Raw genomic sequence first — 23,571 nt, 5'->3', positions numbered from 1 at the left:
GATCATTTTAGGTTTTCCAGACTTCTATTTTTCTCCCTCTTTTTCCTTGACTTCTTAGTGCCTCCAAAAGGTTAAAGAGGGACTAGAGGACAGAGGAAAGTACAAAGCAGGTAAAAGTTTGGTGAAGAGACAGAGATACTGAGACTAGAGTTGGTCTGAGGGCTCTGAGTGGGGGCTAAGGACCACCCCAACTCACAGGAACCAAAGGAAGAGTCTGCAAGGCTTTTGTAAAACATAAAGCTTTAGCTAAATCCCAGGATTCCAATGACAACAGAGTTGAAATCCAGTAGAAGCTCCTAGCCTGGGCCCCCTCTTCTGGCCTCTCCCTCTTGGCAAAGAATGGAGCCTCTCTCCCTACTTGCCTTCCTGACCAGAAATGAGGCTGGGGGTCCCAAGCATCTAGGAAGGGAAGAGAAGATACAGAATGCAGTCAGACATGGGATGGTGCCTCTCTGAAGGAAGGAAAGCAGAAGCCAATAAGGGAAGAAAATAATTCAAAATCCCTCCCTCCTCAAAGCCCTCCCCACCCTACAGCCTAATAATAAATTTTTTAAAAGGAATCACTGGGGGAAAAAAAAACATGCAGTATTTGCCAGCATCTAGTGTTGAGTGGTGTGTCCCTCTTTTTTTTTAATTCCTTGAGATTTTAAAATAAACATCTTGAATGTTCTGATGAGATATGCATGCCTGCTTACATAAGGAAGTACAGAGTGTACCAAAACAGCAGACTCAAAAAAAGCATAAGCTGTCAGAACAATGAGTACAGACGCAGGGCATTTTACAACAGGCCATGGTGTACAGTTTTATTTACAGTACCTCTTATCAGACAGAGAACAGCACACTGGCTGCCAATTCCAAAGGCTAGCACTGCGTGTTCCTTCCCTCAAGGAGCTGTGTACTCCAGGAGAGGAGGCAGGCAGGCTTGTGTTCATGCTCTCTCTCCCTTATCAACAAAATGAAAAACATACAGAACCAGTTTCTGTGAGAAACGCAGATTCAGGAAAGAGGAAAAGGGGCTGTAGGTAGTAGATGCCACTGAATGGAAACCCACCAACCTTGTGGACTGGCCCTGGGGGCTGGCCCAGGATAGGGCTCAAGGAGAGCTGAGGCTGAGTTTACAGTGGGGAAATGCCTCCCTGCAAGATGGGAGATGAATGAAGCAAGGTGCAGGGTCCCCAATCAAAGTTAGAGTGGAGAAAGCCACAAACAAGGGAGTCACTTGGTAGAGCCCAACTGGTTTCCTGATCTCTGGAAGTCAACTTCCCACTGCTGAGCTGGTAAATGGCTGATACCTCCTCAGAAAAGATGTGCACTCTGACAAGTCTTCATTCAGCAGACTTTCTCTGGAGCATGGAAGGTAAGGAAAGATAGACACCACTAATCACTGTGTCCCACCAAAAAGCCTTGATACAAACCAAGTTACAAGGAAAGACAGGGGTCAGCTCACTCTTTCCTGGGAGGTCAAGGAAAAGGGACCTCTCTAGTCTGCTCCCATCATCACTCATAGCCAATTTTATCAGTTATCTTCCTACTGGCCACCCAAAAGGTAACCACGCGGTATGAACTGATTTAAGGTGAATTATTTTGAATAAATGCAAGTATGACAATAAGTTCATTGCAAATACAGAAATCTTTCTGAAGCCTAAGAGATTAAGGGGCTGATCTGACCACAGCTTTGAATGTCTTTCTTTCCTTGCCAACTTCTACTGACTAGGCAATGAAGGTATCATGATAATCAGTGGAAAGGCTCAAAAAACCTCCCTTATTGGGCCAGGGATTTAGCCCAGTGGTTCTGCCACCTGCCTTGCAAGCGCAAGGTCCCGAGTTGGATCCCCAGCACCACACACACCCAAAGAAAATCTCCCTTACTACAGGGATGTCTGCCTCTGCCACGGGTGACCAGACTTCCTTCCAGGTGTGCCATGCCAACTGGGAGATCTTCCTGAGGTTAATGGTCAAGCCCCTCAGCATGAAGTTCTGTAGTAGCTAGTGGCCAGACACGGCTTTGGGGATCTCTGTTTCATTGGTGGTATGGTCTTGGCATGTAGCCTCATATCCTTCCTTAAAATGTGCTTTCTAATCTTCACATGACAGCTTAATCAAGAACCTATATACCAAAGATGAAGGGGTGAAGGGAGAGGAAGGGGAAAGGAAAGGAGGGAAAGGAAAAACTATGAGAAAAGAAAAAAAAATGTAAATGATGTGTGTGTAAATAGGGAAGGGAGGAGGGGCTGAAGGGCACACAGGTAATGGGGAAGAAATAAGAACCAAGATACATCATGTACAGGTACAAACATCCAATGATAAATGTAAACTAATTGTATACCTAAAATGTACCAATAAAAGAACTTAGAAAATTTTTTAAAAATTTAAAAAAAGAACCTGTATAAAGTGCTGGCACACAAAAGGTGCTAAAGTCATAGTCACTATGATGATTATGGATTAATTCCATTTTATCAAGCTGATGAGCTCTAGGAGGTCAGCCCCTGGCCAGAGCTTCCTGGAATGCCAGCCCATAATATTTGCAGCCCCAGAGCTCCCAGGACCTAGTTGGAAAGGCCCAATTGCAAGAAGCGAATGGCCTGGGAAGGTGAATCACCACATCTAGATATCTTGTTGGTATATTCTGCTGCTTGGGAGGGGAGGGGAGGGGAGGAAGGGCCATTCTCAGATGAGACACGGAGAGTAGCTGCTGGCCCAGAGCACCTAAAATATCCCGAAGCACCACAGAGAGAAATGGATTCAGGGTCCTAACTGTCACTGCCTGAGTTGTGTGACCTTGGATGAGTCTAGTCTCTTTCTATCTACAGATGATAAGTGTCAAACTAGGACATCTCTAAGGGAAAATGAGTGTTTCATGCAAATAAGCCAGAAACTCATGAAAAAGAAAGTTCGATGTGGCTGTAAAAGGGAGCTCAAACACTCCTAACTCTTGGCGATGGAAGGTGCTGACTGGATCAAGCCAGGGCTGGGTGGCTCAGTTCAGCCAAAGGAATCCTCCTCAAGGAATTAGGTATTCCTTGTTTAATAACCTACCTCATTAACGAGTGTTTGGACTTAACGACAGAGGTATGCTGTTCAGAGTTACAATCCATCTTTTTTTTTTGTACAGTTCTGTACATCTTTATAAAATCTCAATGTCTTCTTTTGTACAGTATACCTTTGTTTGTACAGTACTATAATTTTTGCTAATTGTACTGTACAGTATAATACTGTAATTTTATGTTCTGTTAAACATTACAGAACTGTAATGTAAGAGTTACGCAAATAAAAGCAAAGTCATCAAGTTGGAGTTTCCTTTGACCATTTCTTTGTTCTGAATATTGTAATGTATGTACTATACACAATTCCTCATTTAGTGACCAATCAACAACCTAGTTGTAGGAACAGAGCTCTGTCTTTAAATGAGGAATGTCTGTACTTTGCTCTATCAGACAGGCAAAATGGAACAAAGAGTCCAGCTGCTGGGACAATCATTAGCCAAAGTTAGACTGAGCCAGGGAGGCTGAGCCAGAGACTGACCCCTAACTTCCAGGAACACTTGGGCTTTTGGGTGTTCACAACTTAGTTTTGTTTAAGAGAGAGCACTATAAAGTTTGGCATTTGCAAGATGCTAGGTCCGTCCATGGTGGCAAACCTATAGCATGCGTGTTGTTTTTCTTTTAAGACAAAAGATGTTGATGTATGAGTTGTTTCTTCTAAACTAAAATCTCAGTATTTGGGTATAATCACAGTGTTGGCACTTTGTGATGAATAAGCGCTCTTTGGATTGCAGTTTGGGCACTCATCTCTAAAATATTCACCATCACTGGGATAGGTTTAAAAAGAGCCAGAGACATGAAAGTGAGGACCATCAGCTGTGATTTTGAGACATATCCTCAAACCCTGGACACTAACAATCCTCTTCCTCCTCGGTCCCATTTGAGGATTCTCAGGTGAGAGGTTCAGAATGAAAAGTGCATTTCCTTCTGGCACCATGTAGCCCTGAAGCTGTTTGTTACCCAAGACTTTGCTTCCTCTCATCCTCAAATCTCTTCTTCCTTCTGAAGCAACCTCAGTATTTCGCTGCAGCTTGAACTCTCAATCTAGTATGGAAGATCACATACACATGCTCATACACATCACACACACACACACACACACACACACTTATGCACGTACACATGCATGCACGCACACACCTGCATGCATGCACTCCTCTCTTCAGGGGAAGATTCCCACTGCTAATGGGACAGTGGAAAAAAGAGAACCAGAGTCACTCCAAGTGGGCAAGGCCAGAAGCAAAGCCCCGCCTGCCTAACTCACAAAATTTTAAGCTGATGCCCACCACTGAATAGCTCCCCAACATCCCTGACACTCCTTCTTATTAAATTATCTGAGATATTTATTGGGAAAAGAGAGGGAAGCCTTTCTTAGCCTTAAGAGCATTCTAGTTCTCCCTTTCTTTCTCTAAGCTGTTCCTTCCTTTCTCATTTCTCCTTGACTAGATATGCTATGGCCTCTCACAACATTTGGATCTCTATATTGATAATTCCCTAAGTCTCTCTCTTCCCAGAATTCCCTATTCTTTCCCTACTCCTAGCATCTCTCTCCAGTCTTCCTTGCAACTGAATTTATAGTATGTATTTTGTTGGGCTTTAAGTTAAAATACCCTTAAATGGGCCAGGAATTTAGCTCAGCAGCATAGTGCCTGCCTGGTAAGTGCGAGGTCCTGAGTTCAATCCCTGGTACCCCACCACCACCCAAATAAATAAACAAATAAAATACCCTTAAATAACCATATTTCAAAAAAATACAAACCATTTCCAAAGGCTTCAAGCATGAAAATTATTGTACTTACTCTTTAAGAGACCAATAGGCAGGGCTCTACATAAAAATTGACTAGTCTCTTGATTGTGAGCTGTATAAGCTCTGCAGGTGTGGGCTTTCTTCCACCAGAAAGCAGTGTCCCAGCCTTCCCTGGCATCTAGGCTGAGCTCCTAGGAAGAGGCAGGATTCAGCCTGAACAGAAGTCTCAGTACCCAAGCTGGTCCCTTACTACAGTTCCATCACAGATGGTTTGGCAGGAAGAGCTCGGCTTTGAGGTCCACCGAGCCGAGATTTCAGTTTAGCTACCCACTAGCACACAAGAACATGAGCAGTTTAACCTCTCTGAGCCTTGGTTCCTTACCTGTTAAGGAGATGGGGATACATCCCTCCTTTTGAAAAGCAGAACTTTGAATATACAACTCAAAAGGCATCACTCACTTAGAAATGGGGCTACAAGGTCGTTGGGAGGTTTAAATAAGAAGCACCCAGAACACTAACTGGCTGTGAGCAGCTGCCCAATAACAAGCCTTTCTTTCCTCCTTTCCTTCCTTCCTTCCCAGGTTCTAGGAGTTCTGCAAAGGCTGCCCTGCAATGAGGAGTGATAATGCTGCTGCTGCTGCTGCTGCTGCTGCAGGCACAACAAAAATAATAGCCACTAGTTGGATATGTTGGCCAATCCCAGCATTGTGGAAGGCGGAGGCAGGAAGATCACAAGTTCAAGCCTAGCCTGAACAACTTAGCAAGACCCTATCTCAAAAATAAAAAATAAAAAAGGGCTGAGGATGCAGTTCATTGAGAAGGCCCTGGGTTAAATCCCCAGATATATATATCACTATAACATGTACTACTACCTATTTATTACTTTACATGCACTATACTACTGAGTCCTCCAACAACTTTAAGATTATCCCCATTTTATAGATGTAAAATCTGAGGTTGAAAAAAGCTTAGTTCATTTACCCAAGGTCTCAGTGCTAGTAAGGATCAGAGAAAATGAAACTAATTTAAATCAAAGCGGCAGCATGAAAAGCCGAGCTATCCAGAAGGGCCTCTGACCATATATGTTAAAGTGTGACAAGTTCCTATTAAGGAGGATAGACACAGGTCTCAAGGGCAGTAAGCCCAAATCTCCTGCTCTTCTCCACATTGCAGCTCACCTCTTGGAGTCTGGAGATTTACCTCCCACCTCCAAGCTTCAAGCCTGCCCTCCTCATTTCATCTTCTCTTCTCTGAGCTCTTGGCCCATGAGAAACAACATCATCTCCTGATCTAGGGAGGTAGCACCACTGTCGGAGAGAGAGCCTAGACAGGTAGCAACAGCACCAGGCTCTACACTGGTTCTGCTGGGGACTCCAGCGTACCTCTCTGATCAGATTTTCTTAAAAGGCCTAAGTTTCTCCATTTGCAAAATGGACATCACATTCCTAGCCCCTCCCTGCCACTTAAAGCTGTAATAGAAGAATGAGCTCAAAGACATGAAAATGTATGGGGCTTTATACAGTAAAATGTACAACCAATTTTCAGGACTGATGACAAAACTCCAATTCGGCATATCCTTCAAGGCCTGATTCTCCTCTCCAGTGCTCTCCTTCTGAGCTGTAAGAAAGCAAGATGTTCTATCATAAAGAAACAATCAGTTGCATTCACTGAAAGTAGAAAAATGGGGGACTCTCACATTGATGAATGACAGCACACTGAAAACCGAAACAGACAAAGTTTCTTGTTTAACCTTCAATTAACTAAGAAGTCCTTTTATTACACCTTCCCTGAGCATCCTGGTTACTCAAAGCTTTGTGGAAAGTATCCTTGCTCTTGGCTCTAAGGGTCTCTTCCTTCTATAACTTTCTCTCTGTGCCTCTGAAAACCTTCCCTTTACTTGCTGCCCAAACTGGGGCCCTTTTCCCAGAACAGAGGGGGCTGAACATATACAGTTTAGGCCCACCTATCCATCCCAATCTCTGGAGTTGTCAGTTACTTTGAATCTATTCACACCCACACATACACACCGCTATTAGGAGCAACTGATCTTTTGTTTCCATTATACTTCTACTGTTGATAACAGCTGGAGCAAAGACTACATCACCTGACTTGCCCATGACCAGACTCCACTGCATCATCTCAGACCTGGTGCCCAGGGCACTGCCACCCCTCTCCCCCTTCCCCAGTGGCACCTTGAGGTTGCCAGCCTCTCCAGGCCTGCTGTGGCTTTCAGAAAACAGAGCATGTCTATTTTTAGCTCTTCTCAGCCTAATAATACTCCCCAACACCCATTCAGCTTAATCACTTTATTGAGGACAAGAAGCAGGCTCTCCAGCTCGGGTGCTTCTGATGTTAGGAAGTAGTAAAATGTTCAAACTGGTTAAAAATGACACTCACTGGCTTGCCTTTGGTGTTTCTGAAACCTTAATTGTGGCTCAGGCTGTGGATCTAAAGAACCTTGCAGGTTTCACAATCTGGCTGTCTTACCCCCTGCACCATAATTGAGGTGTTACATTACAATTCCAACACTGACATTTTCAGGCTCAAAATTCAGAAGCCTGAAGGTGCCACACTTTTTGAAACAAAAATATTGCCTGTCACAATTAATGCCCATCTCACCACCAACACAAAGGAAAACAGTCTTCTTTTCCAGCTTACCCCGTGCTAAAGGTTCAGGTGGGATAATATCCCATGTGAAGCCCACGGCATTCTGAAAGTGCTTCTGACAACTAAAATGACACGGAACTGCTGCTTGAAAACAGAATGGTTTGTTTGGTGTAATTAAAGGACCTGCAAATTTGATGTGTGCAGAAAACAGACCACTGGCAGTGCTTATGCACACACCTTGGCGACCATGACTTTCAGAGCTCCAGCGTGTGCATGTGCAGGCTAACAGTCTGTAGCACAGGAACTGTGGGCTGGGAGAAGTGGGCAGTGTGCAAAGGGGACAGAGACAACTTTTCCTCCGAGGTTCAGACCAGGGGGTTTAGGGTCAGGCCTCTAGAAGTGCAGCAACTCTGCTTCTTAGTTGCTGAGTGATCTCGAGCAAGTAAACAGTTTCCTCATCTGTAAAATGGATGCGCTAATAGTACAAACTTCAAACAGGCCTTTGGAGGCTCCAATGAGATACTACACTCAAGTGCCTGGCATCTATAGACCCTTGGCAAATGTTAGCTGGCACTGGCATTGGCATTGTGGGTCTTTCTACCCCAGGGTCCTTCTAAGATAAAGTGTTCAGTCTTTGTCTCTTCAGCTCTGGCCAGGGAAAATGTAAGAATTTGAGCAGAATGGCTAACCACAGCCAGCTGTGTACAATCTCGGGATATCTTTAGATGTGTAGCAGGACGTGCCTATAAACTTACAGTGCCTAGACAGAGCCTGTCCCAATGCAGGCATTTTGAGGGGTGACTTCTGAGGTCCCTCCAACTAAGCAAGCAATGCCCCTGTCCTAGGCCTGAAAACTCAAACAAATGAGGCTCATTTGTACTCCTGGGCTGCAGCCCTTGCACATCCCTTTCCTCTCTTTCCTTCTCAGGCAAAGTGCTTGAAGCACCTTCACAGACTTCCCGCTCTTTGAAAGGCAGAAGCAGGATGCTTCATTAACTTTCCTAGCTAATTTTACAATTTAACCAAACACCACATTCCTGCCTCAATTCAGCCAGCCTCGGACTGTGATAAACTTCTAATTGTGAAATGGAGGAATAATTCAGTCCAAGACAGAGATGAAATATAAAGGTCTGAAAACTACAGTGGGAGTTGAAGAAGAGGATAAAGTAAAAAGCTCACACTTTAAAAAACAGCTCTGCATATGCCCCCCAGAACAGAATTCTAGGCTGTAAGGGCTGAGAAGTGAAAGAAAAAAGCTAGGGTGGTCACTGGTGTCACAAAGATGGGGTGCAGTGACTCCTATCACCTCAGGGACCAGGGACTACTCACATATTGGAACCACAGTTCCGCACAGTCCTCTAGAGTGCATAATTCAGCGCTGGCAAGAACAGAGTTGAGGCAGGGCCACCCAGAATTACATTCATCTTTGCCATGTTCCACGGCCCCTTCCAAAAGGTACTGGAAGGCTCTTCCCAGCCCACTGAGCCCAGGACCCACAGGTAGCATGGAGAACACTTTAAAGCTTCTGCCTCCTAAGATTCTGGGCAGAGGTGGAGTCTAGTGGGAAGACAGTATGTCAAAGGAAGTATCACCATTAAGACATATGACATAGAAAAGATCCTAGAGGCTATCCTATTGGTCCTATTTATACGGGCCTGGATCTTGCCCACCCAGGTTGGACAGAATTCCGTAGAGACAGAGGATATGATTCTGAGTTCCTTACCTAGAGTCAGGCCCCACCCTCAGTGAATAGGGAAGATGCCACCCTGTGAGTCTCCTTGCCCCAGGTCAGCCCCAAAGCTTGCACCTGTTCACAGCCAAAGCACAACTGACCCCATTCTGCCTCTCCCAGATGTGCAGAGTTGTTCACATCAGATCCGAGCTGTTTGGACAGTAATCCCCAGGGGCAGTACCCTGTCCTCCCCAAAGAAGAATCTGGTCTCTGAGCCTTTGTCTATCCCAGGGATCTGAAGAAGACTCCAGCAAATGAGAAGTTCTAGGATGTTCTTGCCTTACCTGAAGTTACCTTGTTACTGAAATGACTGTGGCCTTGCATAACTACTCCAACAAAATGCAGCCGCCAATGAGCTCACGTACTCAATTAGCTTATAATAGTCAGCAAGAGAGCTTCGAGAGGTTTAATCCACCTACTCCAGAAGGCTTTTTATCCCAACTACCTAATGCAAAGTTTAGAACTTAATATTTTTTTCTTGTTTTCCCTGGCAAGCAAAAGAATTCCAATCAAAATGGTCCTGTTTGGGGGAAGGAGGAGCAAGCATGTTAACAACTGGGGAAAAGTCTAGAAGAATTGTCTGTGTTGGTCTAAATCCTGAACAGAGCCAACTCCCTAGAGAAGCCCTGGGCCCTCCCTCCTGGTGCAGAACTGGCCTGTGCTCATTAAGGGCACACTCAGGAGTGCAACCTGCCTACTCTGAGAAGGTCAGCAAGGCTCTGTGTGCCACAGCTCAGACAGTCCTCAGGTCCCCCAAGCAAGCACTGATGGAAGCCCTCCCAGCACTGGTTCTCAGCCTGGGCTTTGAGGATTTCGGGCATTCATAACATATTTTTGGGGCTCATCAAGTCCTACACAGTAAGTCCCTGACTTATAAACATTCAAGTTGCAAACTTTCACAGGTATATGCATAAGACTCACTTTGTTGGATCCAAACAAATCTGACTTACAAACATTCTCCCAGAACAGAACTCTTTCTTATGTTGGGGACTTACTATACGAGAAATCTATCATCTTCTGGGACTGTGTCCCATTTTAAGCCTCTTTCATGCATGTGTTTATGTTGTGACTACCTTGAAATGGAGGGACACTTGAGGTGGCAGTTTTCACCTGTAAGAAGTATCTCAACCTGCCAGGAAAAAGGTGCTGCAATGTTCTCAGAGATCTGAGGAGCCTCGGGTATAAGACACTGGCCTCAAAGCCTCTGGAGATGGCCATGGCCAGAAGAGGAAGAGGAGCAGAGATGCCCGCCTGGCTGGTTCTAACTCACAGAAGTTCTTGCTCTTGCTTCCTCCTGCCACTTCTACCATAGAGCTCCTTCTAGACATTCCAGCAGGAAAAATAAAATCCCACAAACCCCCTTCCCAAAGCCTTTCCCCATCACTGTCACTGGAGATCCTCCCTGCTCTTAACTGCTACAGTACCCCTCACTGCCTAAGTGGGGAGAGTGAGCACACCCAGCCCTGTGCTGGGTGCACCTTCCCTCTCCAGGGGCTGTATCATCCTCTCAGCCAGGCCGCCATCAACTTGGAGGTAAGGACACTGGCTTCAGTTCTTCTGTCTGTCCTGCCAACCTCTGCACACCACAGGCCCTCTATTCAGTTGAGAACTACTGAAATAATTCATGAATCCCCCCCCCTTCCAAAAGCCATGCATGTGACCCACAACAGTCAATAAGTTTTCTCTGCTGCCCGACTTTCACCATCTAGCTCCCACTGGGCTGATGTTTCTTTCCCCAGAGAGGGTTCCAGCATCCCCAGTATGAGCCTAAGGATGAGAATCTCAGAGCACAGACATAACTAGCCTTGTGCCAAATTGTCCAGCTTCAATAGACAGGAACTAAACGGCCAGAGAGGCCAAAATCTTCCTGGTAGATCACACCAAGGAGCTTGGAACAGCAAGTCTAAGGAGCTAAAACAGCCCAAGAGGTCCCAGCTCTCATATTGCTGGGCTGCAGCACAAGTCAGCTGTCCCCTTCGTGCCTGACCCCATCGTGGCTTCCCCAGGAGCAAAGCACACAGCAGGGTGCCAATGCAGAACCACAGGCAGCTCTCTCTTCCTGCCCCTCCTCTCTCTGGGCATACTGGTGGGAAGGAAGAACAGCAGAGCGTGACACAGGCAAACGCTCTGTGATGGGAAAGACCCACAGACTTACAGACCCACAGATCCTTCAGCAATGCCCCCAGAACCATCTTCCCTCCAGCCCTACAATGTGGAAAAGTAATGGCCACAGTTCAGCAGCCACTGTACACAGGATACTCTGGTAGAGCAGGGACAGCTAATAAGCCTCACCTGCTCCTGGTGGCCCAGATGCAAGGCTCCGAGCAGTAGCCAATTATTGTGCCACCCTTACCCTAAAACCCCTGGGGATAGGGCCTTCCTAGGCTCAGCTCCCAGGCTCTAAAACACTGATTGGTTAGATCTACAAACAGAAAAGCACGAAGTCCAGCAGTCCAATAGCATGAGGCCAAAGGTAGTACATGTACCAGAAATCAAGGAGGACAGACAGGGAGACAGATGCGGATTTGAATCAGGCTCTATCATCCCTCTTGACTGTCTGATCTTAGGCAAGATAACTCTTTAAGCTTTAGTGTCCTCATCTGCAAAATGGAATCAGGACATCCACTTTCCACAGCTAATACCAGCTTGAGTTTAGACACGCACAATACCGATGCTCCAGTTCACTTGGAACACAGCAGACACTCAATAAACCTCAGTGCCTTTCTCTCCTTCCTGAGCCCCTGCCTTCCATCCTGAGCCATTCATTTATTCTGTAGCTATTTCCTGAGAACATGTTATGTGTTAAGTTGTGGGGATGCAACACAACATACTACTGATAAGGTCCCTGCCTTCTTTCCTGTCCCCTGTGCAGACTACTGACTGACTGCCAGGGCTGGAGGAAGCAAGGGAGTATCTCAGGTCCAGGCACTGTCATCTACCCACTCATCCATTCATTGTTCAAAAGACAACGGTGTTATAACCACCATTCATATTACTGTGCTAGGAAGCATGGGGAAGACAGAAATAAATCACATGTTCTCAAGAAACTTAAGAGTCTAGTAGGTGAAAAAAGACAAGGCTATTTAACAAAGAAGAGGACAGGTGCCATAAGGGAAAGCAGATAAACAGCTAGAAGCTATCAGATGGGGGCAGCCTCCTGTTCTGCCCAGACAGACGCATCCTCTGGCTGAGTGGGCTGACTTTCAAAAGAGAGGAGAGAAGGGACCACTCTCCAGTCCTGGCACCATTCCTAGTATGGGAAACAGGCAGGATCTATTTTAAACGACTAGAGGCAGGTCAGAGCCTTTTCCGGCAATTCCCAAAACTCATGCTTCCTGGGTAACTGGACAGAACAATACTGTCAAAATCCTACGGATTTGTTAAAAAAAAAAAAAAAAATCATTTCATGGTTGCCAGGATGACAACAGAACTTTGCCATTCCAAGGGAGGGTCCATGCTCAGTGGAAGCAGAGGCTGGCGGGGGCAAGGAGGGGATTGGGGAAAAAGGGAAACGCCCTGCAAATATGGATCAGGGATCCAGGGGAAAAAGCAAACAGCAAATGAAATTTATTCACTGTAGTTGCTTTACTACCTAATTAATTCAGTAATTTCAAAAACAATTTTATTTATGTTCCATTTACCACATCAAAAGTGAAAAAAAAAATCTACGGATGCTAAAATAATACCTCAAGGCATCTATTTTTAATCAGTTAAAAAAATAGAAAGGGGTGGGGGAGAGTTTTAAAAAACTAGCCCTGGTTTCTATACAATATCTCCCAGGCAGACCACCAACCCTAAGGGGCGGAGGGGAGATAGGAGAGAGAGAGAGCAGAGAGGAGAGAGGGAGAGAACACGCAGCCAAGCCTTCTCTGAGAGCCTTCCTGGCTGCTGAAAACCGAGCTTGTCAAAAAAAACAAATCCATAATGGCCCGAGGCTCCTCTCCAATCTATTTTCTGCTCAGCTGGTTTTAAATGAAGTTATTATGAGTCATTAAAACACCCGCAAGCCAGTGGAAGTCAGCCAATTACAATTTTAAATTTAGCCTGTTCTCTGCCCCATTCTCTTGTTTTCTTCCTTTGCCCACAGAATGCTGCTGCTGTTATTTTTTCCCTCCCTTCCTTTACCCGAAGTGGAAGAGACAGTTATGAAAATGCATAGTATTGCATGGTACGCAGAATCATTCATATGAAACTCAAATTATTAAATTTTTAAAAATGCAAACTTCTGCTTTCTCCAAAGTCTCGCGTTAGCCCACTGGATCCCTCTGAAACTCTAGTCTGGGCCCCAAAGGTCATGAGGCTATTTTTAAAACAAAAAGGTTCTTCATTGGGGTTTTGTTTAGACACATTCATATCTATTACAATCAACATGTTCCTGGCTGAATCCAAGTTGAGGGACCACACCACCAACATCCAAGAATTAATAACAAACTGAAGTTGAAATTCAAAGGTAAAGCAGGCTTTGCAATCAAGCATGAATGTCGGTGGAGCTCACTAGATATGATGAGCTCATTTAGTTTTTAAATCTTCAAGGTAATGGTCTGTGCGGGCCCATTACACCAGAGGAACAATTTTGAGTATTTCATGTAAATGGTTCCTCTCAATTTCTTTTTCTCATACTTACACACACAAACACACACACATGTGTGTGGTGCTGAATAGGACTCTGCTCCTTGTTTTGGGGAATATAATACAGCTTTTCTATACCCACCAATAAGTAACTACTTCCCTACCCAAAGAACTGTCCCATTCTCTTTTACCCCATAATGCATCTGGAAACTTTATAGAACACACTCCCAGACCAGTGCGCCAATGCTTTCCATCACTTCCAGATCTCTTTCACACACACACACACACACACACACACACACACACACACACACACACACAGATACCTTCATGGTTTGAATCTAAAATGTCCCCCAAAAAGGGCATATGTGAAAGGCTTGAACCCCAAGGTAGCAGTGTTCAGAGGGGAGGCCTTTGGAAGGGCTCTAACCTCATGGATGCATTAATTCATAGATGATTCATTATTTAATGGGCTTGGGGAAGTGGTTGAAGCTTAGAAGGTGGGGCCCAGCTAGAGGAAGTAGGTCCTTGGAGATATGCCCTTAAATGCCATCTTGTCCCTGACCTCTTCCAGCTTTCTTCATCATGTGCTCCTATAAGCTCAGAAACAATGGGAGCCAGTGATCATGGACTGAGGCATATGAAACTATAAGCCAAAATAACCTTTCTTCCTTTGAGTTGTTTACCTCAGGTATTTTGTCACAGTAATGGAAAGCTAACACACACACACACCATGAGAGACAAGTCTTCTGCACAAACCAGACTCACAACCCTACTGTTTCAGGGAAGCAGGGGAAAAAAACCACAAACCTAGGCAGAAGGGACACTTGGGATGATATGCCATGTCATTGACAGTCACCAAAGGTCAATGTGGAGTCCAAGATGCTACCATGAGTATCCACCTACCTGGTGACTGAGTGAGAAACAACTTGGAGTATATCCTTATCATCCAGTGATGGTGAATAGAGAGCATAAAGTATCAAGGAGCTTTCGGGCCCATTATGGCCAGCCACGGTTTACCAAAAGCAGGAGGAAGGTTTGGCTTGAATATAAACCTAAGGCCTGCAAACATAGCTTTCCTGTGCTCTGAGGTTCCCCAGAGCCAAGCAGATGTCATTATCCAGTCCTTAGCCTGAGTATCATCTCTTACTTGCTCCAACTGTGGGGCCCTCAACCACCAGATCCTCACAGTGGCTCATGGAGGCCCATCTCCCTGAATAAAACTGATGCTTCTAGCCTCTTCTTCCCACCAGTCCCTTCCCTGGAGGGGCTCTAACACTTGATATTCAGAATCCTTTGCTGAGGGAAAGCACCCAAAATTGTGTAACCATCAGGCCCCAAATCCAGATCTGCTCTAGTAGTATAAAGACTTTTTTTTTTTACAGGATATTCATTTATTCAACAAGTATTCAAAGGCTTTGGTGTGTCAGGCACTTTGCCAGGCCTTGTGTATGCCACAGCAAACAAATGGCAAGGTATCTGGTGAGTTCTGCACTGATGTGTACAGTAGAGACCTACACAAGCACAGTACCTGCAAGACTGGATTAAGTACAAAGTCAAATAAAGGTCTTACAAAGCCCAACTCTGCTCATCTACTTGCCCATCCTCAGCTCAACTTAAATATCCAGAGGTCTGGAGAAAGCAGGAGCCATGCCAGAGAAGTCCCATTCTGATCCCTGAAAGCCAGGGGACCAGAGCATATGAGCTTTTAGGTGCCAGTTTGGTCACTAGCTCAGGAGTCATCACCAGGCCTCTGGGCCAGAGTGACATTTTGAAGTTTCCAACTCTGACTACTGCCCAATTTCCAAACTAATAAACTTTGAGGAGGGACAGAGAAAGAAAGGAGATGAGGAAGGACACAGAGAAACAGAGAAAGAGACAGAGGCAAACAGATAGCCAGACAGAAAGAAGGCTTTGAGCTCCAGATGGAGACAAAGACAGATGAAGGAATAGGCAAGAAGACAGAGGCAGACACAGACACAGGACAGTGACAAAGAGATGAAGTAAGATGAAAGGAGATTGGGGGAAAATGGAAGGAGCGAAGAGCAAAACAAAAATAAGCACCTGCCACGCGGAAACCTCAGGAGAGAGAGCTGTGAGTAAGAGCACCGTGGTGAGATAGGTGGCAGAGGCAGGGCCCCACCGCCTCTGCACAGCCCTGGACATCATGCGCAGAGAGCTAGGGAATGCAGGCTGGGGGAAGAGAGCGCTAAAAGCCCCAACCCCCAGGATCCCCTCTTCAGGGCGCACATCTGGGAAGCCACAGCAAGGAGAAAAGTCTCTGAAAGTGAGAAAATGGTATTGTTTGGGAGTCGATCCCACGAAATATCCCTAACTTGCATCCCCATTATCCTTCCACCCTCAGATAAAAACCAAGGGTCAGCAGAGCAGCCTAGAACCTAGGCAGGAGGAAGGAGCAAGGCAGAGGAAAAGAGAGAATATAAGAACAAACAGTAGACAGACAGATGTCCCAGTATCTACCCCTCTAGGGCACCATTCATTTCCTAATAAGAACGTCATCATCTGGCTGTGCAAAATCATGCAGTGGTATGAAAGGGGGTGTGTGTGGGAGAAACCACACTATTTGGGGATAGAAAAATCACAGAGGGGGAGAGAGAGAGAAAGAGAGAGGGAGAGAGGATGAATAAGGTTATTACATAATTTCCACTTTCTTTCCTCCACCCTTAAAGTAATGTTCTATTTGACAGGCTCCTCCTGAGGGGGGAAAAATGACAAATCCAATCCAAAATTCAACAGCCTGTGTTCTGTTCAGAGAGCACACAGTGTACTGTACAGCCCATAAAACTCCAAACAGCCTCCAGACACTGCCGCAATCGTCCTCCATCAAAACACTTTGTCTTGCATACAAAAATAAGATACAGCGCTGAACGGAATACAAAATCAGCCCATTACAGTACAGAGAGACTGCTACTTAGCAACGAGGGGGCTCTAAAGCCTCGATGCTCTACAGGAAGCAAAATCTGTCGAGCCTGTTGGGCAAATGATAAACATTAGCAGTATTAAAAAACACAAAAGCCATGTAAATGGATAGACATAATGTGGAAACGAATTTATAGAATAAATTGAGATGGGGGCTTGCAGGGTGGGGAGAGAAGCTGGGTGGGATCCAGAGAAGTAGATGGGATGAGCTCCCCCAGCCCCTGCTACGGCACCATATGGAGGCAGAGACATGTGTCTGGGGGGTATGTGAACCCCCTCTGCACCGGGCTATAGGTGAAGGGGTGGGAGAGAGGTGGTGCAAACTCTTGTTTCATGCCATGACCTGCAATGAACTTTCCGAACTTTCTCTGTTCGGTTGGCCTGATGGGAAGTCTCCAGGGCTGCAGGAAGGGGCATGCACACCCAGTGGTACTGAGGTGCACAGATGTGGGGATTTGTCTGCCCTGGGGCCAGCATCGTACTCTGCACCATTGCTAACCTGACATTTGCTGTAAACAAATCCCTGGCCAAAAGAAAAAGAAAGAAAAGTATAAAAAAAAAACACCTAGAAAACAAAACCAAAAATGCCCCATCTGGGTTGGAAAATCAGTATATTTCATCAGGTAAGGGGGAAAAAAATACTCTGGCTGTGAATCAGCAGCAGGATTGGGATCCCAGCCAAAACAGGAGCTAAAAAGCAAAACCATATTCTTCTGCTCTTGAGGCAGAAAAGCAAGCAGGGGCGGGGGGCGGGGAGGGGGCACTGAGCAAGGGGGGAGAATGGAAGGGGACAGGAAAGAAATGTATTTTTCATCAGCCAGTGTATAATTTATAAACAGCATTAAACAGTTTTTGTTTTCTTTCTCCTCTCTCCCGTGTAGGGGCTTGGACCGCAGTCAAGCCTGCATTAATTTCTGCTTTGGGTACAGTGTGTTCTTGGAGGCGCATCTGCAAGCGATCATAAACTCTCTGGAATGCTGGCAGAACATCCAGACCTGCCGGCAGGCCAGTGACGACACCACTCTGGGAAAAAGTTCGGGAAGCAGGCCAAATTCAGGGGGGAGGGGGCAGAGAGAGAGACAGAGAGAGAGAAAGTGTGTTCAAGAGAGAGCCCTGGAAAGTGGCTCCCCTTCGCTCCTGCTTCTCTACACCCCCACTGCCCTGGAGGCCAAGGGAGGGCAGCCAGCCTCCACAGGCACCCCCACTGACCTCCATTCACTCAACTTCCACCCTCATCAGCAGTGCCCACCTCTGTTGAGGGAGCTAAGGGGTCTGGGGGAGTTGCTCCTTGGGAATCTCCTGCTTTTATCCTGGTGGCAAAAAGCTAACCAGAAGGGAAAGCTGACATTCACTGGTGAGGCAGAGAGTAAATGGACTAGATAAAGGCTCACATGTGCCTGGGCAGCCCTAAATCTCTTGGTGTGAGCAGATTCCTAATCCACTAAGAGAGATGACAGGGAGAAGGCAGCTGCAAGGTGAGAGACTGCTGGTCCTGAGAAGCCATCTTTGGGCGCCTTTCTAATCACTGGTGTAGGGACCACTTCCTACCCGGCTCCTTAAAGTACAGGAAATTTACCAGCTACTTGGCTTCTCCTCTGGCTTTAAAAGGAAGAACTCTGAAACCCAAAGTCATGTGCTCCAAAAAAAAAGATGAAAATGAAAGAAATGAAGGAAAGAAGGAGGAACAAGCCCTATCAATCCAGAGATCTCTGCCATCTTGTAATATTTTTCTTCCATCCAACCAAGGCAAGGGAAGGCATAAGAGACCCCAACCTCTCCAGCACTCTCCCTTCTGGATGGAGGGCACAGGTCTCAGATGAGTGCCCTGGCCTCCCCATGTGCCTGTTAGAATCAGAAAACCTACCATCCAAAGCCCCATGGCTCTGACGCTGGGGAGGAGCCTGGTCTCTGGGCAAGTGTCTCAATAGGTATGGCTTATAACACCTAGGAAAAGGCAAGGGCAAGCCAGGAGGTGTGGGTGCCCCTCAAGAAGGGCTGCATGCCCTTCCCAGTGCAGGAGAGAGGGGCCTCTTGACACTGCAGCCGTACCCCACCAGGGACGGCCAGTCTTGATTTCTGCTGGAGTCTCAAACATCCTCTAGTGCAGCCCAGTCTACCTCACAAAGTCAAACATCCCCTTCTAGTCCAGAGGGGAAATTCAACTGTCAAACTGGTCTCTCCTATTAAAGGGGGCAGGGATGCTGTAGTGGCATTCTTTGCTGTTAAACACACAGACCTGACACATAATTAGGTCTTTTAAATATCTACTGACTCCAAAAGTGAATAGCACTCCCAAAATGAGGCCAGGGCACATACATACCCAAGCCCTCACTGTCAACAGCCAATGTGCCCACTTATAATCCACCAGTATGTTAAGCCAGGCTGTGAGAAACACCACCTCATGGGAAACCTGACGATGGCCAATCTCAGAAGGAACTGAAGTCACTGACTGATTTTGTAGTCTCTGAAGGGATCTCCCAGTGCCAGGAATCACTTCCTACATTAGAACAAGGAGAGGCAGAGCCAGGAGGTACACCAATACTTCAGAACCTGGTGGCTACCAGGAATAAAGCAGCAGGGGTCAAGGAAGAGGCACACAAGGACACAGATGGTGGAGCTGGGGGACATTCTTCTGCTCACTGCCACAATCCTACACCCAAACTTCACCTTCCTGCCAGGCTAGCTTTGCAAAGTCTTTGAAAGGAGGCTGTGCGTGACCTTCTTTCCCAATACTCAAGCTTTTCTGACCCCTCAAAGCCACCTCTGAGAATGCAGGGCCTGGCCAGATGATCTCATTAGTTAATGAGTTAGGTTACTGTTGGTTTAATTTAAACTTATTGTTATCATCAGGTATATCTCATAAACACTTGATTAGTTAACGCATTCAAATCGAGATAAAAACTTCAATTAAACTGAACATTCACTACTACCATTTAGGGTCTTTAAAAAAATAAAACTAGAAAAAAGTAAGAGAGAAGAAGAGAACGCAGAGCCTCTCAGAAGGGCCTCCTACAGGGCAAACTTCTAATTAAACAAATTGTCAATTTCAGCACAATGAAAACTGATTTAGGAGAGTAAATTTAGTATTCTAGTCACTGAAAATAAGACCTCGCCTTGTCGATCTCCTACAGGCTGATTTCGCCCGATAGGGAAATGAGGAGTAGAGGAAGAAGACAAGGATAGAAACGGGGAAAGATGCAGAGGAAAGACAAGCTGGAGCCTTTTCGTCCCTTCATAACTAAAGTCTCCACGGAATGCAGCGGGGCCTCTTTTCCTGCACTGAGAAACTCTTTCTTGCCTCCTCCTTCACCCCACCCTTACCAGATTAGAAAAAAAAAATTAATCGTGTATGATGACAAACTTGGCTCAGCACTCACTGTACATACTGTACCCACAAGCCTGGCTCACAGCCAGGCCTGGCCCAGTGCCAGGACTACAATAACAAACACAGGCAGCCCGAGCCAAGAGGGGGTGGGGCCGCCAGCACACAGGCTAGGAGGGAGCCCTCAGCTCGCTGAGCAGAAGCAAACAGCAGGGATGTGCCTGCACCAGGGCACCAGAGACCCTTAAGGAGCAACCAGGACCTCTGCTCAGACCTGGGCTTGCTTCTCTACAGCCGGCTTTAAAAAGGAAAAGGAAAGAAAGAGGTGCCCCCTGTTCTTCCAGCCTCTGGGCTGCTACTCCAATCCTTGCTGATCGTCTGTAAAGTGGGTCTGTGCCATGATCATTAGGATCCATTCTCACTGTCAGTATCCCCCTCCCACGGAGCCTTCATAACAGAGCAGTAAGCAAACCTCATGTCATCTAACTAGGCTCATCTTCCAAACCAACACACTGTTACCAGGTATCTGGGGACTGGAATCTTCCACAAGACCTGGCACCACCAGCTCAAGCTCACACCCCAACCCCAACAAGGCCATGTCTTTGCAGGCTCCTGCCCGGAAGGCAGTCACCATTCAGCAAGCGGCAACCAACTCAGAAAGGGGTCTGGCCTCACGAGTCCTTTGTGCTATTTGGTTTGCAAGTTATCCCAGCACAGGGGTGAGAGGTATACAGAGAATAAGAAAGAAGGCATAAAGACTAGAAATCTCACTCAGAGGCTACATGCCAGAGTGAATTACTGTACTACCATGACTCAGTATACCTTTCCCATCACCAAATCCTCCTTCATAGGGGAACTGACAACTGCCTCTCAGAGGGACAGATCACTTATCCAGTCAGCCTTCAGTGGCCAATAAGAGAGGCATGGAAAGGGAAAACTAGGAAAACAGGGCCTAACTCCCAAAGCCTCTGAGACATCCAGATGACACCATAAGGACCTGGAAGTGGATCTCAGGAAAGACTGGCGTACACATCCCCAAAGATCTGCCAATCCAGAAGGCAAGGGTTTGCAAAGTCACTATCCTGTCTAAACTGGGGCCACCCAAGCCCATCTGAAGTATGAAATCAGCTCTTTTCCTTTCTGCCACAGTCACCAACATACCACACATGGGGATTTCACAGCAGCAAAGACACCAGCTAACCCACATTGGTTCCACTGCAGGAGTTACTTACAATATGGGTCAGGGGAGTCCTTGCTGTCTTTACCAACCATGCCCCTCAGCCACAAGCAGTTCCTGTTGCAGGAAAATGGAGTCTGCTCTAGTTGTTCATTTGCCTCCCAGGCTGCACTTGATTCTTTCAACAAACATTTGTTGATTCCAGTAAGGTGCTAGGCGATGTGCTAGACATCATCAAGACCAATCCTATCCCCGATTAGCTTTTACTGTGGTCTCTTAGAAAATGAAAGGAAAATCTCAATACCCTGTGACATGTCAGGTATTGTGACAACTACTCAATGTGAGCCTTACAACTGCTCTGAAATAGGGCTGAGGGTTAAATACTCTCACTTTATGGAAGAGGATGCTGAGGCTCAGAGAGCCTAAGTTCACATCATCAGAGGTAGGCGCCCAAATTCCTTCTGCCATCTTACCTAGTCTCCCAAACAGGAAAGATAAGGCATGTCCATAAATAACCCTAAAACAAAGATGAAAGCTTCTGGCTCCAAGATATATGGGCACTTAAAAGGCACAGTTGCTTCTGGCTGGAGGTGGAGAATGGTTGAAAATGACATTGAGAAGGGGCCTTCGAAAATCTGGGAGGAGGAGAGAAGGGTCCGTCCAAAGGGACAGGATGGGGTGAACAGGGTCACCAGGTTCAGAAAGTACGTGAAGCAACTCAACAAGCAGATGGTTCTGACTACTGCAGAGCACTGGACTCAAGGAAACAGAGGCAAAGAAAGGATGCTTATTGGGACTGAGTTTCAGACAGGACAAAGAGCTAACAACAGGCGGAAACGTATTTGTGGCCCCACTGAAGTGTTCAAAACCACAGATGTCTGTCTGGGGAAGAAAGCAAAAGAAACAGAAGACCACTCAAGCCAGGCGTGGTGGCACAAGTCTGTAATCTCAGCACTAGGAAGGCTGAGGCAGGAGGATCACTGTGTGTTCGAGGCCAACCTGTGCTACATAGTAAGTTCAAAGACAGCCTGAAAGAAAAAAATACAGGAAGGACTCACACTTTGCTCTCAAGGATCATGAAGAGACAGCCAACATGGTTGAGAAACAGTTCATGAAATCACACACTGAACCCTAAACAATGCACAAAGCAGAAGGGAAGCAAGAAGATACAAGGTACACATCACTAAAACAGAAGAAAAGATGTACAAGTGCCAAGCAAATGCTGAACACAGGAATGCCTGGACTCTGGACTTGGCTGAAGTCACACAGGTGGGGCAGGACGAGGAGTGCTCAGTGGAACAGAGTGAGGGGTCCACGGGAAGGAGGAAGGGAACAGATATGGGACCTGCCGAGATAGACAGCTGCCTGGGGTTAGCCGAATCTCTGGATCCGGAAGAGAGAAGCATGAAAGCCAGAAGGAGTTTGAGTACTTTAGGAGGGGCCATGAAGACCAGTGGGAGAGGTGGCATCCACCAGCACACAACTGCCCGGGGATTACAGCAAGGCAGTGGCAAGCAAAGCTACTCACAGCACTTACATCACGACACACACAAAGGGCAGCAGGAAGAACAGAATGCCAATGTCGACAGACAGCATTAGGTGATAGGGACTCACCCCAGGGTAACAGCTTCAGATGTAGGGGAAAGGTGCAAGCAGAAGCCACCAATATCTGTTACACACCAGTTGTACGCCAGGTACATACAACAGATCCTTTCAACATACATTCTCTCACCTAGTCCTCAAAAAAAACACAAAACTGCAGGAGTTAGTAATACCTATACCCTTCAGATGCAGAAACTGGGGCTCACAAGAAGAAATTGACCACAGTCGCACAGCACCTGTCACAAGCAGGATCTGAACCTTTATCTGTCCAACCCCAAAGCCCATGCTCATTTGACAAACAGTGGACTGGAGGGCCAGTTGCTTGAGGCAATATGGAGAAAGAAGAGATAGATGTTGGCCTGTGTGAGAAGAGAGCAAGATCAAAGAAGAAGACAGCCCATTTCTCTCTCTGAAAACATGACTCTGAGGTTGAAAGCCAAGATTATTAGAGGGAAAAGAGTGATCTCTTGGCTGAGAAACCTTGCAGCATCTACAACCAAAGGCGGGTGACTCCTCAGGCTTCAGGCCACAACATCAGACCTGCAGGCTCCTTCCCTGCACAAAGAACACCTGAGCTGCTGAATATCAGTGGCGTCTCCCCTTTCCATGGCTCGTGGGGCAGAGCAACTTTGCCCAAACATGAGCAAAATTGCCAGCAGCCACACACTCAACCCCACTAGAATTGGATAAAATTAACTTGCAAAAGACAGCACACTGTAACTAGCTTTGTGTTCCAACCTTTCTATATCTATTTAATTAAAGGCTCCAGTATAATGTGAACCCAATAGTCAGATTCATTAGACAGCGAGAACTAATTCAACAACTGTTTTGCTA

General features: G+C 46.3%; 1 protein-coding gene and 1 long non-coding RNA gene across 7 annotated transcripts in view; one reads left to right on the top strand and one right to left on the bottom strand.

Moving 5' to 3' along the window:
- Positions 1 to 23,571, bottom strand: part of Zbtb16 (zinc finger and BTB domain containing 16) — a 185,991-nt gene that overhangs the window by 68,851 nt on the left and 93,569 nt on the right. The window lies entirely within an intron of this gene.
- LOC106010401 (uncharacterized) lies at positions 799 to 5,584 on the top strand. Its single transcript, XR_015451664.1, has 2 exons — positions 799 to 3,935; positions 5,370 to 5,584. It is a non-coding gene; the product is annotated as an uncharacterized LOC106010401 (long non-coding RNA).

Source organism: Heterocephalus glaber, unplaced genomic scaffold (assembly GCF_053883595.1).
Source record: "Heterocephalus glaber isolate CG9 unplaced genomic scaffold, H.glaber_assembly_v1.0 deba00001429, whole genome shotgun sequence".
NCBI classification, from domain to species: domain Eukaryota; kingdom Metazoa; phylum Chordata; class Mammalia; order Rodentia; family Bathyergidae; genus Heterocephalus; species Heterocephalus glaber.
The sequence above is the reverse complement of the archived record's forward strand: the minus strand, read 5'-3'. Positions and strand labels throughout refer to the sequence as shown.